Source organism: Myotis lucifugus, unplaced genomic scaffold, assembly GCF_000147115.1.
Source record: "Myotis lucifugus unplaced genomic scaffold, Myoluc2.0 scaffold_248, whole genome shotgun sequence".
Taxonomy (NCBI): Eukaryota; Metazoa; Chordata; class Mammalia; order Chiroptera; family Vespertilionidae; genus Myotis; species Myotis lucifugus.
Genome location: NW_005871296.1, coordinates 322,570 through 340,575, shown reverse-complemented (window position 1 = coordinate 340,575; position 18,006 = coordinate 322,570). Strand labels below are relative to the sequence as shown.

At 42.3% G+C, this 18,006-nt stretch overlaps 1 protein-coding gene across 1 annotated transcript in view; it reads right to left on the bottom strand.

Moving 5' to 3' along the window:
* The window catches only part of GUCY1A2 (guanylate cyclase 1 soluble subunit alpha 2), a 279,157-nt gene that overhangs the window by 240,170 nt on the left and 20,981 nt on the right, over window positions 1-18,006 (bottom strand). The gene's annotated exons all lie outside the window — the stretch shown is intronic.

Genomic DNA, 18,006 nt, shown 5'->3' with positions numbered 1-18,006 from the left:
GCATTTCCTAGCCATATTTTTCCCAATTATTTTGTAGCAGCTATTAAGTTCAATAAAACACTCATTGGCTGCCTATAATAAACCTAGGCCCCAGGGGCAGTGGGAGGGGAGGTACTGAAGAAACATGGGTCATGCATAGGGCAAGCCTGACTTCCTTACCATCCAAGAGATTCCAAACAAGGGTTCTGGAGCCTCCTTGCGGGACCACAAGTGCTCAGGGCAAGAAATGGGGTCTGAAGCAAATACCTAAACAGCTCATGACCACATTTTATAATCCTCTCCTCTCCATGCCAGCTGAAAATAGTTTCTTAAGCCCAGATCAAAAAATGATTCTTAATCCAACACCCATTTTTGATAAAAACTCTCAGAAAGGTGGGAATAGAAGAGTCATACCTCAACATAATAAAAGCCATATATGACAGGCCCACAGCCAACATCATACTCAATGGACAAAAACTAACACCATTTCCCCTAAGAACAGGAACAAGACAGGGATGCCCACTCTCACCACTCCTGTTCAACATAGTACTGGAAGTATTAGCCATTGCAATTAGGCAAGAAGAAGAAATAAAAGCCATCCAAATTGGAAAAGAGGAAGTAAAACTGTCCTTATTTGCAGATGACATGATATTATACATACAAAACCCTAGAGACTCCATCAAAAAACTACTAGACTTAATACATGAATTTGGCAATGTAGCAGGATACAAAATTAACCCCAAGAAATCTGAGGCATTTCTATATACCAATAGTGAACTTTCAGAAAGAGAGATTAGAAAAACAATCCCATTTACCATCGCACCAAAAAAATTAAGATACCTAGGAATAAACTTAACTAAAGAGGTTAAAGACCTCTACTCAGAAAACTACAGGACGTTGAAAAAAGAGATAGAGGAAGACATAAACAGATGGAAGAACATACCATGTTCTTGGATTGGTAGAATCAACATCATTAAAATGTCCATACTACCCAAAGCAATCTATAAATTCAACGCACTTCCCATTAAAATACCAATGGCCTTCTTCAAAGATCTAGAACGAACTCTCCAAAAATTCACCTGGAATAAAAAAAGACCCCGAATAGCTGCAACGATCCTGAGAAAGAACAAAGTAGGTGGGATCTCAATGCCAGATATCAAGCTGTATTACAAAGCCACTGTTCTCAAAACTGCCTGGTACTGGCACAAGAACAGACATATAGATCAGTGGAATAGAATAGAGAGTCCAGAAATTAGCCCGAACCAATATGCTCAATTAATTTTTGACAAAGGAGGCATGAACATACAATGGAGCCAAGATAGTCTCTTCAATAAATGGTGTTGGGAAAATTGGACAGATATATGCAAGAAAATGAAACTAGACCACCAACTTACACCATACACAAGAATAAACTCGAAATGGATAAAGGACTTAAATGTACGACAGGAAACCATAAAAATTCTAGAAGAATACAAAGGCAACAAAATCTCAGACATATGCCAAAACAATTTCTTCACTGATACAGCTCCTAGGGCAGTTGAAACTAAAGAGAAACTGAACAAATGGGACTACATCAAAATAAAAAGCTTCTGCACAGCAAAAGAAACCATCAAAAAAACAACAAGAAAACCCACCTCGTGGGAAAACATATTTGCCAACGTCGTATCTGATAAGGGCTTAATCTCCAAAATTTATAGGGAACTCATACAACTTAACAAAAAGAAGATAATCCAATCAAAAAATGGGCAAAGGATCTAAATAGACACCTTTCAAAGGAGGACATTCAGAAAGCCAAGAGACATATGAAAACATGCTCAAAGTCACTAATCATCCGAGAGATGCAAATCAAAACAACAATGAGATACCATCTCACACCTGTCAGAATGGCCATCATCAACAATTCAACAAACGACAAGTGCTGGAGAGGATGTGGAGAAAAAGGAACACTTGTGCACTGCTGGTGGGAATGCAGACTGGTGCAGCCACTATGGAAGGCAGTATGGAGGTTCCTCAAAAAATTGGAAATGGAACTCCCATTTGACCCTGTGATCCCACTTCTAGGAATATATCCCAAGAAACCAGAAACACCAATCAGAAAGGATATATGCACCCAGATGTTCATAGCAGCACAATTCACCATAGCTAAGATCTGGAAACAGCCTAAGTGCCCATCAGTAGATGAATGGATTAGAAAACTGTGGTACATCTACACGATGGAATACTATGCTGCTGTTAAAAAGAAGGAACTCTTACCATTTGCAACAGCATGGATGGAACTGGAGAGCATTATGCTAAGTGAAACAAGCCAGTCAATGAAGGAAAAATACCACATGATCGCACTCTTTCATGGATAATTAAGACCATTACAAACTTTTGAACAATAATAAATACAGTGGCAGAGCTGCCTCAAACTGTTTGACGGACTGCAGTGGGAAGGCCAGGGAGGGTTGGGGGACAGGAGGGAGGGGAGTAAGAGATCAACCGAAGGACTTGTATGCATCCATATAACCATAACTAATGGACATAAGTCACTGGGGGGTAAGGGAGGGCAGGGGCCTGTCAAGGGCGGGGGGGAAAAAGGACACTTATGTAATACCCTTTGTAATACTTTTAGCGAAAAATAAAAAAAAATTAAAAAATGATTCTTAGACTTATTTAGGCAACAGAGCCTAAACTTGGAATTTCAGACCCATGGAGCCATAAAAGTGACACTAAGATCCTAGAACATACATCTTATTAACAAGTTAAGATAAAAACAAAATTTTCAGTGTCAAAAGTGTAAATTTTAAAATAATAAAATGTTGTAGTCAATCAAGCAGAAAAAAAGCTATCAAATGTTTATCAAAATATTGATCCATTATAGCGATGGATGAGTTTTAGGGAATATCATGACTCTGACACAGACTCCAAGATGTGAGACAGCAAGGTAGTTAGATGACCTCGTGGGCTCCCACTAACTAAACGACAAGAACCTAGACAAGTCTAAAAGGGTAACCTCGGAAAGAATCTAGCAGTGTGCTGGTACCTAAGAAGCAGTTCAGAAATATCAACTTATTTCCCATCCCTAATCTTTCAAAGTGGCCATCTCAATAATATTTAACTTGGAGGAGACTACGAAGGTTGTTGTCAAGTTTCACTTGAACCCCTTCCATGTTCGCCTTGTTATGAAAACATCCAGAATAGATATAATTATCTCCCTAACACTCTTCAAAGTATCAACATCCTCCTTCATGGGGAATGGCTGTGTGAAAGCTAGAAAAAAAGTGAACTTCAATTAAATCAAGAGCATCCACTGAGATGTTCTACACTGTCACTTAGGAGAACCCTTACCCTGAGCAAACCAAAGGCCTCACACACAATCTTCACCCCTGCCAAGCCAATTCAGAAACTAATTTTAGGAAGAATCAGACTCTGAGTGTTCAAAGAAAGAGATACAGGGCAGCTTCTTTCAACGGCTGTTTTTCATTTACTAGTACAATAGGTTAAAAAAGATGAACGTGAGGCTTCAGACTGGCGCAGATGTTTCTACTCATCGGGACAGAATCAAAGCAGAGTAAATAAAATGTGTCTAGGAAAGAAAAATCATTCCTGAACCAAGAAGCAATGGAGCTGCTGAGAAATCTAAGGAGGATGAAGCAGACACAGCAATCCTGGAGCACAGGAAAAGTGTGCTTTAAAAATCCACCCCACAGCCAACCTAAACCAAGTCATTATCAGTCACCGGCTCAGTACCCCTGGGAGCTGGGCCTCTTGCACTGGTTTGGCAGTTTCTGAGCTAAGATAACTTTCTCTTGGCAACATGCCCTAAATGCAGTTAATATCCACAGGGGGATTATCCTCCCCATAACCTCTGGTCCCAAAACATGGAGCAGAAAGCAGGAACTAGAGAGTGCACAGGGCCAGTTAAGACCAGAATGACCTCATTTTTACTAAAGGACATTTTTTTTTGTCCCAGTATCAGGAATTTCCCAGGTTTTAAAAAGTGCATATTTGTGAAAGGAGTTAAGCCTTTTAAAGAGATGACTTTTTTTCTTATGTGAAGCAGTTACTTTTTACTCCCCAGGAGGAGTTAAACTTATAGTTCCCAAATACATTAAAAGGAAAATGTTCTCTGAGCACACTGAACGAAGCTTTGACTTGCTAGAGCATTTATGTACTTCCTGTTGCTTGCCAGGCCAGTGGGCACATTCTGATGGTCTAAGCTACAAGCATGGAGGCTGACTGCAGAGTAGCCCCTGATCTTCAGCAAGCCAAGGATGACTTCAACAAAAACCTGATTCCTCGGAGTGTCAAATAGCGGAGATTCACTGGAACCTTCTCTAGAGTTTGCCTGATCGCTCAACCCATGGCTTTATCAGTGAGAGACAGACATCCTCACATAATCTCAAGGTCTCTCTGATCTAAATAAAAAAGCATGAAGTGAAGACCCACCTGTGGACCAAAGCCTTCCGTAGGGTGACTTCTGCCTTGACAGTCATAGGGTCCATTTATTAAGAGTCTATGTATGCCAGTGATGCAGGTCAGTGTAGCTTAACGGGGAAAGCAAGGGCTATGCAAACCTACAGACCTTCTACTATTATTTTCCTTAAGAATGCAGCTCCGTACCTGTCCTCTACTCCACATTCCCATCCAACTTTCTAAAAGGTGAGATTCTGTTTTTCTCATCTGTGTCTTTCCTTTTCTTCAAGAAGGAGTTTAGAAAGATGATTTTGAAAAGAGAATTTAGGGTCAAATTGAGTTCAAAATCCAGCTCTGTGACTCACTAGCTAGGGCAATTTATTTAACCTCTCTGATATGTGATTTTTTATGTATACATTATTTGTATGGGAATTTATGGAAATACTTAAAGCAAAGTCTCTGGTGCACAGTAGGTACATAATAAATACTGGTTGTCACCATAATCGGCTAGAAAACATGGCTCCTGCTCTCAACGTCTCATAATCCAGTGGAAGGCACTCTCCCCACAAGTGTAATGTTTCAAGATACTCATCACCTAAAAAAACCAACAGGCCCACCATTCCTGCAAACAATGAGAAAATGGTGCCCATTCCAATAGACAACGGGAAAAAATAGAAAAGTGGCAGCCACATTTAAAATATTTTCAGTGAAACTCAGATCAGGCCTAGAGAGAGGGTGACAAAAGCAGAATTCTCAAAATTAAGATTGAGGATAGACCTAAAGCCAGGCCTATAAATGGGAAGGACATTGAAGCACCACAGCTAAGACCAGCACCCCGGGCCTGAATGCTTTACACTGATAAGAAACAACCCATGAACCTCCTTCCTGGAACACAAAGAATGTGCGACCAGAGAGCAGTGTGACCTCATAATTTCAAGGCCATGTGCTGGAAGAGCAGAGAAACAAGAGTGGGAGACAAAAGCCATTGTTCTTATAAAAAAGAAAACCCAGCAGGTCTGTGAGTTTTCTCCGCTTCCCCCAAACTAGGATTTAGATAGTGGCCTCTTACTGTCTTATTGTCCCTACTCAACACAAAGCAGCAATGGATAGGGAGACAGTTGGAAAAAGAACGCAGCCATCTGTGTCCTGCACACATATTGTCTGGGGCTCAAAAAGAAGGAACCCAAAAGCTTCCATCCTGTGGCAACAAGAAGCCATCTCCATTTCCGGCCTCATTAACAGCTTCACACTCCTTGGCCAGCAGTAACTGACCCCCACAGACTAAATGTGATGCTCATGAAAGGTCATGGGATCCAAACAGCCAGCCATGAAACAGTCCCAACAGAGCCAGAGAAGTGATCCCTGAGGAGTGGGAGGAGGCAGTTCCCAGCAGCTGGCCCTGCAGCTGAGACAGCCCTGTGGAGGCTCCCACACAGTCAGGCCCTGCTCTGGACATCTGCACCAGACGGTGTGGGGACCCATCGGGCAGGCGGCAGGGAGATAAGTTGTGTGTGTGAGTGTGTGTGTGTGTATGTGTGTGCAGGAGGCAGGGAGACAAGTTGTGTGTGTGTGTGTGTGTGTGCAGGAGGCAGGGAGACAAGTTGTGTGTGTGTGTGTGTGTGTGTGTGTGCAGGAGGCAGGGAGACAAGTTGTGTGTGTGAGTATGTGTGTGGTTGTGTGTGTGTGCGTGCAGGAGACAGGGAGATAAGTTGTGTGTGTGAGTGTGTGTGTGTATGTGTGTGCAGGAGGCAGGGAGACAAGTTGTGTGTGTGAGTGTGTGTGTGTGTGTGTGTGCAGGAGGCAGGGAGACAAGTTGTGTGTGTGAGTATGTGTGTGGTTGTGTGTGTGTGCGTGCAGGAGACAGGGAGACAAGTTGTGTGTGTGTGTGTGTGTGTGTGTGTGTGTGTGTGTGTGTTGTATGCACACAGCACGGAACACAGTTGTCATCGTACTAGGTACACGTTCATCAAAATTTTACAGACATGAAGAAGGTGAGGCTCCTATTGGTTAAGTGAATATCCCAAGATCACACAACTAGTAAGTGAATAAGTAACTGCAAATCAGAACTAGCTTTAAGTGTGTCTTCTAACCACTAGATGCATTGAGGGTCCCTGTAACCTTTAGTATTCTGTGTCTCCATGTCCATTTTTATATATACAACACTTCATCTTGCCAAAAATAAGCAAACAAAAATTCCACAAGTAATTTAAAAACAAATTGCCTGGCTGTGGTGGCTCAGTGGATTGAGCATCCTCCCATGGACCAAGAGATCACAGTTCAATTCCCAGAAGGGGAACATGCCCAGGTTATGGACTCGATCCCCAGTAGGGAGCATGTAGGAGGCAGCCAATCAATGATTCTCATCATTGATGTTTCTATCTCTCTCTCCCTCTCCCTCCATCTCTGGAATCAATAAAAATATATTTTAAAAAATAAAAACAAATTCACTTCTGCTTTATAACATATATCCTATCTAATAATAGACAAACATGGCAATTAACCGTACCTCCAATATGCTTCCCATTGGCTAATCAGAGAGATATGCAAATTAACTGCCAACCAATATGGCGGCCGGCAGCCAGGCAGCTGAAGCGAACAGGAGGCTTGCTTGCTCCAGTGAAGGAGAAAGCCAAGGTTCCCCGCCTGCTGCCAGCCAGCTCTGAGCTTGCACTCTAAGAAACAATGTTGCAATTATAGAAGCTAAACAAACTCCATGCTTTCAGCCAGCCGGCTGAGCTGGAGTTGCAACAGTGTTTCAATTATAAAACCCAAACAAACCCAGATACCTGCTTTCAGCAGCCGAGGTCTCAGAGCTGGAGCCGAGCCTCAGAGCTAAAGCCGGCTCTCAGTTCCAGTGACAGCATAGAAGGTAAATAAATCCCAGAATAAAAAAAAAAAAGAAAAAAAGGAGAGGTTGGGAGCTTCAGTCACCCACCAGCCTGAAAACGGCCCTCAGCCCCTCACCCAGACTGGCCAGGCACCCCAATGGGGACCCCCACCCTGAAGGGGGTGTGACCAGCTGCAAACAGCCATCATCCCCTCATCCAGGCTGGCCAGGCACCCAAGCGGGACCCTCACCCTGATCCAGGACATCCTTCAGGGCAAACCAGCCGGCCCCCACCTGTGCACCAGGCCTCTATCCTATATAGTAAAAGGGTAATATGCCTCCCAGCACCGGGATCAGCGGAGCCACGAGGCCTCCTGGCACTGGGATCAGCGGAGCAGCGAAGCCTCACTGCCCCTGTGTCAAGCGGAGCCGCAAGGCCTCCCAGCACTGGGATCAGCGGAGCCGCAAGGCCTCCTGGCCCCTGGAGCAGCATGACAGGGGGCAGCGCCCAAACCCCTGATCGCCCTGCGGCTCTGTGTGAGACAGGGGGTGGGGCCACAACCTCCCTATCCACCCTGCTCTGTTCATGACAGGGGAAGGTGCCCCAACCCCCTGATTGGCCCTGCTCTGTGCCTGGTAGGGGGGAGCTCCCCAACCCCCCCATGGGCCCTGCTTGGTGTGTGACGGGATAGAGCCGCAACCTCCCCATCGGCCCTGCCCTGAGTGTGACAGGGGGGAGTGCCCCAATCCCCTGATCAGCCCTGCTCTGTGGGTGACGGGGGGTGCTCCCCAACCCCCTGATCGGCCCTGCTCTGTGTGTGACAGGGTACGGGGCCCCAACCCCCCTGATGGTCCCTGCTCTGTGCATGACAGGGGGTGGCATCACAATCTCCCCATCGACCCTGCCTTGAGTGTGACAGGGGGCGGCGCCCCAACCCCCCAATCAGCCCTACCCTGAGCATGACTGGGGGTGGCATCACAGCCTCCCGATCCGCCCTGCTCTGTGCATGACAGGGGGCGGCACCCCAACTCCCCAATCGGCCCTGCTCTGAGCCCGACCAGGGGCTGCACCTAGGGATTGGGCCTGCCCTCTGCCCCCAGGAGCAGGACTAAGCCAGCAGGTCGTTATCTCCCGAGGGGTCCCAGACTGTGAGAGGGCACAAGTGGGGCTGAGGGACACTCCCGCTCCGCTAGTGCACAAATTTTTGTGCACCGGGCCTCTAGTTCATTCATAAGCTACAGAATTAATGGAAACAATAGGTGTACCTTTAAAGAAATAGCTATAAATAACCATGTTATTATATTTACTTAAATATGAGAAAATTATATTTCAGTGTCAGAAATTAAATGATATGGATATATATTTAATTACTAATGCTCTAAGCCAATGGTTTTCAATTCTGTCTGCACATTAAAGTCACGAGGGGAGCTTATAAGAAATACCAATACCTGAGCGCCACTCCCAAATTTTCCAGTTCAACTAGTCTGGGGTTCGGATTGCTTCTCATGTATTATCAGGGTTTAGGTACTATAAACATGATGATCAAGAGCAATACTCCATAAGCCATTCCTGAATAAGTCAGCCTTACTGAGAGTAGTTTATCCAAATATCAAGAGAAGTAAGCTTCTGCCCTGGCCGGTGTATATCATCCTGTACACCAAAAGGTGGCAGGTTCGCTTCCTGATCAGAGCACATACCCAGGTTCCAGGTTTGATCCCAAGTTGGGGCACACTCAATGTTTCTCTCTCTCTCTCTCTCTCTCTCTCTCTCTCTCTCTCTCTCTCTCTTTCTCTCCTCTCTCTCTCTCTTTCTTTTCTCTCTCTCTCTCTCTCTCTCTCTCTCTCTCTCTCTCTCTCTCTCTTTCTCTCTCCTCTCTCTCATATAAAAAAAAGGAAAGAGAAGTAAGCTTCTGAGAGATGTTAAATTCAACACAGTTCCATTTATTAGCTGTCACTAATGGCTTATAATCAATATGAATTTGTTAGATAAACAAATAACTATATTGCTTGTGGTATATATATAGGATTTTTTAAATGTCCTTCACAATTACTTCACTCTGGTGCACTGACATCAGCATTCAATTTTGTGCTGACTTGTATTTAAGGTGCATTCTGATAAGTCGAATCTGCACCACCACATCTGAACTCCCAAATCATTATTGTATATTCCCTTTCCTTCCCTCAACAAAATTTCAAATCCCCTTAGTACACTGATCTGAGATGACACTCAGGAGCAATCATGCCTCCATTTCCTCGAGCCCTCGATCCTCACTCCTTAAGGCAGATGATGGTGTGAATGAGCTTCTCTACATTATGTAAGATGGTCTGAACCACTGATGGTGGAATTTGGGTAAATAGGCTTATCTGTAAGGGATAAATTGGAGGGCAAAGAACCTTTCTCATCATCCTCCAAGCCTCAAGATGAAGATCTCCACTTTCTCTAACACATAAAAGCATTTTTCTTATGAGAACATGATATGCCAAATTCCATCATTTAAAGTGATCAAAATTATAATGGTAGATAGACACCCTGTCTTTGTGGCTAGCTCTTAGACACCAATGGATCAAATTACATGATTGGTATTATTAATAAAAGTGGTAAAAATAATAAGTCACTTCAAACAACCAGATTAATTACTTCTGAAAGAGATGTAATTGTAATAAGCATTAATCTTGCTAAATATCCAGATACAATGTTCATTCATTTTCCCAGCCTTTGGACAAACTTACTACATATAAACCAAAAGGAGAAAAAAAAACACCAGACTGCAAATTAAATATAGAACTTTGAGTCAGGACCTCTGTATTTCAAACCCAGCTGTGCTATTGACCTTTTTATAAAATTAGCCCAAATCTCTTCACCTGGGAGTAAGGAACATTGGGGGGAGGGGGGAGAGGAAGCATGCCTCCATTTTCCCATCTGAAAAACACTCATAATAAAGACCATTATAAACTGATGAACAAAAATAGATACAGAGGCAGAGCAGCATTGAACAGACTGTCAAACTACAGTGGGAAGCCCGGGGAGGGTTAATGATCATTTTCATATTCATTAAAAAAAAAACACACAAAAGGAAACTGAAGGACTTGTATGCATGCATATAAGCATAACCAATGGACACAAGACACTGGGGGGGGGGGTAGGGGAGGCCAGGGGAATGTCAAGGGAGGGGGGAGGAGACATATGTAATACTCTTTGTAATACTTTAAGCAATAAAACAAAATTTAAAAAAAAAAGAAGTTTGTATTCTCAGGGTTGTTTTGAAGTAAAGCATTGCAAAGTTCAGCCCTGGTACACAGAGGGTCAGAACAGACTGGTAATTAAACCACCTTTCAGGAAACTCGGAAGGCCATTTCAAGTGATGGACACTAGTACTCTGCCAAACAAAACTGGTGGTGTAGTAGGCAGTTAGATGGGCATGAGACTAGGAAGGATGGGCCAGGTGCGGAGGGTTACCAGGGTGGAGAGCCCCAGGTGCCTAGCAACAGGCAAACTACAAGCCTTGGCGATGACATCTGGGCCTCAGCTGTGTTTCAGCTCCAGGACCAGAAGAGCAGCAAAACCAGACAGAGGGATGCCATGGCTGACGTCAGGACCAGCTGCATTGACTGATGACCCCCTATCCTGATGCCAACCAATCAATGGAGACCATTTCCCTGAGGAGACACACCTGGAAAGCTGATGAAAACTCTATTGGGATCCTCCCCCTGAGGCCTCAAATAAAAGCCCTCAGGACGGAGGACCCAGCTGGTCTCTCTCTGGAGCAGGTCTGAGCCTTTCCCCATCCCAGGACATGCTCTTTCTCTCTCTTTTTACAGAGCCTTTCCTCCCTCTTTCCTCTCTCAAGGCACATATCTCTCACTCTCTCTCCTAAGCTCTAAGCTCTTCTTTTGCCTCTGTAACTTGTTCTCTAAGACCATTTCTTCTTCTTCTTTTTTTAACTTCTACATTTATTCTGGCTAGTATCCATGCTGCTCTTCCTTAGATGGAATAATTCTTCAACATCTTTTTTTTAATATGTTTTTATTGACTTCAGAGAGGAATGTAGAGGGAAAGAGAGACAGAAACATCAATGAGAGAGACTCATTGATCGGCTGCCTCCCGCACACCCCCTACTGGGGTTCAAGCCCACAACCCTGGCATGTGCTCCTGACCAGAATCAAACCCCAGACCCTTCGGTCCGAAGGCTAACACTCTATCCACTGAGTCAAACCAGCCAGGGCAGCCCATTTCTTCTATGGCTCACTTCTTCTACCTCTGTGACTTTCTAGAAAAACCTTCTCTTATAGTTTGAGTCTTGGCTCTGAATTCTTTCTTAGCCAGAACTCAAGTACCAAGATTGCTGAACTGAAGTTAACACCTACTACCATTTTTCTGCCACTATCAGTAGTCCAGATAATGAATTATGAAATGCAAAAATAATAACTGTTACAAGGAAAAAAATAAAAGCTAAAGATGCATTACAATATAGAATTACAATATAGAATTCCTCTACCATACTGGTTGAACATCTGCATGATTTCAATCTAATCTCCACTTTATTCTCTTTGTGAACATGGGTATACATCTCAGTGACTTCATGAGAGCTTAGAGTGAAGGTTGATATCATGCTAATTGACCCATAAAGGGATTCAAACTGATAACCTTGGTCTTATTAGAAGTATGTTCTAATTAGCAAAGCACAGTGGTTATTATCATTGTAATTATTTATTGTAACTGAATGTACTTAACGTATAATCAATATGGTAATTAAGTATTTCTATACAACGGATGTGTTTTCCTTCCAAGCATTTTCTTCTAATTTTATTTTAATGTCTTTCTAAAAACAGCCATTGAATTTGATTTGATATAAGACTTAATACCATCAATACTAATTTAAACTGAAAACATACATTCCTTCAACTGAAATAGATCCAAAGAGTTAATTATTTATTAACCCTTTACCTACCTTCAGACAAGAGCACACATAAGTCATCCAAGAATACCTGATGTTTTCAGTGAACTCCAGAAAACAATAACATCACAGTTTACAAATCACTCTCTTTTCCTTTACTTATTAGATATTCATGAACATCATGAGTCTCAAATATCATTACCCACAAATCCACATTTTACAGAGGAAAAAGCCAAGATTCAGAAAGGTCAAAGTGGTTTGCCTCAGCTGGAAGAACCGCCAACAAGACTGCGATCTCCTGCTGCTCACGTTGGTAACTTTGCACTTTGGTGACTATTAGGAAATTCTTCCATGTATCTACCCGAAATCTCTTATTTTCTTTTGTGTTGTTGTTTTTTTAATGAATATGAAAATGATGTAAAATTGTTTTCCCCAATGTATCAATGTTGTCATTGTTATTTAAATAGCTCTAGTATCATCATTAACTTCTTAATAAGAGAACTTCAGGATAAACATGCTCCACTGGTCATCGTGGCCACTCGGTCGACTGACTACAAATACTGCCTTTGAGACAAGGTGGTATCACTTCTAGACACTGTCAGGAAAATGAGTCCTGCTGTATTTCAAACATTTGAAGGGACATGGCTCCAGTCCTGAACCCTTAAACCAAGCAGAATCTCACAGGTGGCATGGGGCTGACTCTGTATGCAGAGTGAAATAAGGGTAAGCTTCCTGGATCAAACACTGTAGCAGCCGTCAACAATATTAAGTTGTGCCTAACATGCTACAGGCAGCAACTCACTTAATCTTCATAAATATCCCATGAGAGAGGAAGGTGTTACCCCAATTTTATAAATGTGAAAACGAAACCCAGGGGAGTTAAAAATCTTGCCCAAAGTCACTTCAGTGGTAAGCGTCTGAGTCTATGGATGTATCTCATCTATGTCTGAGGGCCTCCCAGGGCCAAGCTTTTAATCTGCTCCTCTGAACAGAAATGTTCTATCCTCACAGAGGCAGAAAAGGTTACAGTTGAAAAGAAGCCATCTTGGCTAGCTTGTGTGATTTGGGGATGCAGCCATTTATTTTTCTGAACCTCAATTTCTTTTCTGATAAAATCGAAAAATTACTAGCATACTATTTATCAGGGTTGCTATAAGGTCAAAATGAAATAAAACTATAAAGTATTATACAAATATGTGTCATGTGATGATCCTATGGGGGGGCGGGGTGTGGAATCTCTTGATGAGGAAGTAGTCAAAAAATTGTTAAATTGAAATAAACTGCCCATGTCTAACATTTAGGACTGTTGCCCGGCTTGCCTCACAGCCCAAAGATGCCAATGAGATGCTGCAAAGCTAATTAGTGTCTTTTCGACTCTGGAGTACCACACAGGATAGCAACAGCCTTCATGTCAGAAATAATCTCTAGCCTTTTAAAACACCTTTGCGGCCTCCACTCCAGCATTTCCAAAGAATTCCCTGCTGTTTCCAGTAGTTGGGAGCAACAGTGAAGTGTTTCCTAACCAGAGCCCAGAAATAAAGGAAGTAATATTTCTGCCTGACAGTTAAAATATACAATTAACACATAAAACAGGGAAATGTTTTGTCAATCCTAAACACACTGCTTAAACAATAATTTGTAACTGGGTGATAGAGAATGACCTCCAGTCACCAGCTAGGGTATATAGCTCTGAGCAAAGTGGCCACTGGACAATAGAATGAACAAAGGTAAAAGAGATGAAAGGGGGTGGGGGTAGGGGGGGAAGGTGCAGTTAGAGAGAGCATCCATAGGAAAGAGAAGGAAGGGGAATCCTTTATGAAACATTGCATCTAATACTGTTCAGGGGGATATTGGCCCTCTGTCACATTGAGGAAGATTATTCCTAATATAAGGAAAATTCTTCAACCATCTTTACTAAAAAGGGAGTCTTATAAACAGACGTGGAGTGCCACCTCTCATGTGCAAGGCCTCCCCTGCCGTCAGTCAGCTCTCTACAGTGCACTGAAGAATTTGGGATGAAAGTCGTTTTGCTTTGACTCTAACTGGATTAAAGCAAACTTTTGATTATGGCTTGGTTCCTCATGAACAGGTAAGAAAGTGCTGACCATGCAGACTTTGAGAAATCAGCCTCATTTCACAGTTATTGCTCAATATAAATAATTGTCATCAGATGCCAACCAACGAACCGTGGGCATTTTGTTTAGCCAGTCAGTGGCTGAGAGTCTGATTACCTCAGAACCGTGACCAGCACAAATACTTGGAGTTTAAGGGTCTCAGATGCTGCCCAGCTCTGTTTCAACCTCTCTTAGAAGATAAAACTCGACGAGGGTCTAAAATAATAAGATTGAGTGTTGACTATAATCGGGTGATCCAAATGAATATGAAAGGTGCTTACCAGGCAGATGTTCGGCAGATAAGGACTGCCATGTCATCAGTGTTTATGATGCACGACTTTCCTAAGCTGAGGTACAGATAATCACACTTCTTTCAGGACAAAAACATGCAGGCAGCAGAACACTAGTACCACATGACATGGAAAGTCGTACCTTTTTTGTCACTTAACTCTGAGCACATCTCTTAATCTAGGTATTAATCCATCAAACAATAACTATTATATTACTTCCTTGTTTCTTCTAATAATAATTTGTTAGATATGTGTATGAATGGGTGTGCACAATTATATACAATCTATGAAGAGAAATATAGATGCTTATGCATGTAACTATTTCTATGATAATAATGACTTCTTTCATATTCAGAAAGCAAACTATGTACAAGTAACATCATTGCTCTTCCCAGACTCTGCAGCATAAGCTCAGATGTTGGCAGTGATGATGGCTTTTGTCAATCTGGTCATAGCTACCTCCATCATGGGAGCCTGGAGCATACAAACATGACAGTGGAAAGGCAAACTAGGTCAGCCTAGAGGCAGAGTCTGATGGAGAAAGAGACCTTTGTCATTTCTAACACAAGTCTGTGTTGTGTGGACTTATAGCACAGTCAGGAACTAAACAGTTGGTGAGAGGAGGTAAAATTCAGGAAAACCAACAGGAGGGATGGAGGGGATCAATGGGGGGGTAACATCTGTAAAACTTTCAACAATAAAGATAAATATTTTAAAACAAGAAAAAAAACCAACAGGATATTGCTACCACCCCTTAGCAAGTCACAAAGTAGGAAACATATGGGAAATGAAATAGGAACCTACCCTGAACAATGCTGTATATTGGGATGCAACAATTCATGGACATGTCGAGAGATATGTCAGAGTAGAAAGAACTTAGGACCTGAAATAGGAGAACGAGGCTCCAAAATGTAGATGGTTACTAGCTTCTTGACTTTGGGCAAGTTACCCTTCCTCTCTGAGCTTTTGTTTCCTTATCTTTAAGTTGAGTTTATAATGAATCCTGGTCCTGCCACAGCATGCATTTCCTGGGTGAATCAGGGTGGGATAATGTGTATTTAAAACATGCTTGGTAAACTCCAAGCAGGTACCATTCAATGCCTGTGGCTCTTCTGCATGGAAAGTATAGGTAGGCACATCATTTTTTCACAGCCGTGAAGTGAGGAAAGTTAAGAAGAAAAATGCCTTACGTTGTCAGGGGTTAAAGACAATATAGTTGGTGAAAGCCCCTGGTTTTTCAAAATTCTCTTCAAATCTGCTTACACTAAAAACTACTCAAAATAAGCCATCTATGATTTTAAAAAGGTCATTACAATGTGAATTGTTGTGGGGTTCATATTAGAACTCTGACAAAAGACATCCAAACTTGCTCACGTCAGAACCAAATGTTTACCTCTAGTCACCAGCTAGGGTATATAGCTCTGAGCAAAGTGGCCACTGGACAATAGAATGAACAAAGGTAAAAGAGATGAAAGGGGGTGGGGGTGGGGGGGAAGGTGCAGTTAGAGAGAGCATCCATAGGAAAGAGAAGGAAGGGGAATCCTTTATGAAACATTGCATAAAGGATTCTTGGCCATTCTTGGCCAAACATTCTTGGCCATTTGTTTGTCTCATTGCCTAATGGAAAGTTAGTAGCTGGGAAAAGTGGACATGAAAGAACATGACTAAGAAGTGATATTGGGAACAGCTGCCTACAGAGGAAGGGAAATTTCTGGCACAGTATAGATTTTTCTCAAATTCTGTCTAGAATACTACACAGTTTTAAGTTTCTTGCTCTGCAATTCAGTTTTATAGCTATCAGTTAACTGTTGACCCTCAGAAATCAGGTACACCCATTCACACCAAACAACAGGGAATTTTAATGACATGATACTTGGAACAAGGTAATGATTGGACATTATTCTCTTTTTTCCATTTTTAAAAGACATTTTCATTTTCTTGCATATATAAGGGCATTTAATGGAATTTCCCACGCAAACAGTACAGGGGCATCCAAAAGTGGCACAACGCATATTAATTCCTGAATTATGCATATAAGTAGCAAAATTTCTAGAATCTGCAAGCATTATAAAACATAAGGACAACATCAGTCTCATTTAGTCTTATGAGCCTTATTTAAAACTAGAGGCCTGGGAGCTCCAGTGGCGCAATCGGTTAGCGCGCGGTACTTATAAAACTAGAGGCCTGGTGCACCACGGAATTCATGCTCTGGGTTGGGGGGTGGTTTCCTCAGCCCAGCCTGCACCCTCTCACAGTCCTGGACCCCTCGCTTTATACCGCCCGCCTGCTCACTGCTCCTTACTGCTTGGCTCGCTACTCCTTAGCACTGCCATGGAGGTGGGAGAGGTTCCCGTCACCACCACTGTGTTCGCCAGCTGTGAGCCTAGCTTCTGGCTGAGTGGCGCTCCCCCTGTGGGAGTGCACTGACCACCAGGGGGCAGCTCCTGCATTGAGCGTCTGCCCCCTGGTGGTCAGTGCGCATCATAGTGACTGGTCGTTCCGCCGTTCGGTCTATTTGCATATTAGGGTTTTATTATATAGGATGAACCCTAAGGAAGTAGTAACAGTTCTTTAGAACAACAGAAAATAGTTTATGATAAAAAATTAATAATAAATATAATGCCACATAGTCAAAGGTGCTGTATATTATTTTGTTTATATCTCCTAATATATCTATGTTATTCCTACAGATCAAGAACATTAGCTAATTTATTATAGCTGCAGAGAGCTCCAGATGGCTGCCGGAGAAGCACCCAGACATAACCACTTCCATAAACTATCCATGTATGTCAGAGCCTTGTGGGGCCAGACACCAGGTTTGATTTTAGGAGCACCAAGAGAGCTATCTCCACCCCATTCACCCCCCAATCTTCTCCAAAAAAACTTATTTTCAACTCCTGCAAAGTTACTTAACATCAAAGGAGGTATTTTTCAAGAATAATTTAACAGGATAAAGTATTTAAAATGTACACTGTCCAAATTTGTCTGATGAGAGAGACTCATAGCAGATTTTTATGTGGCATGAGGCTTTGATATAGGAAGTAAGAGAGAGAGGGAGAGACTGAAAATAGGGACTATCAGAGGTAAATGCCCCCACTTTACAATGTTTTCTCAATCTTAACCTATATCATATCAAGTTTAAACTAGTATAAAATGTTTTATATGCCTTTGCTTTCGCTTCTGTTACTCTGGAAGAGCAAAATAATAAACTTTGTTATTTTAGGTTTTTAAAATGTTTCCAGGCAGTTACATCTTGATTTGATTTATAAATCACATAAAACAGCTAAATTCCTTATCTAATGACCAAAGTTATTAGTCTGATATCATTTTAAAATTTATATTTGCAGACTCATTTTATAGCTTAACTGTGGTAACTTTTTTGTAAGCCCATATTTGAAAGTGACTTACTCATATGTATTCTTTGAAAAATGATTATATCTCTTGGGGGTAACCTGTAAGTAAAATTTTTTTCCAATTACATGTCCAATGGAATTGTTGATTTC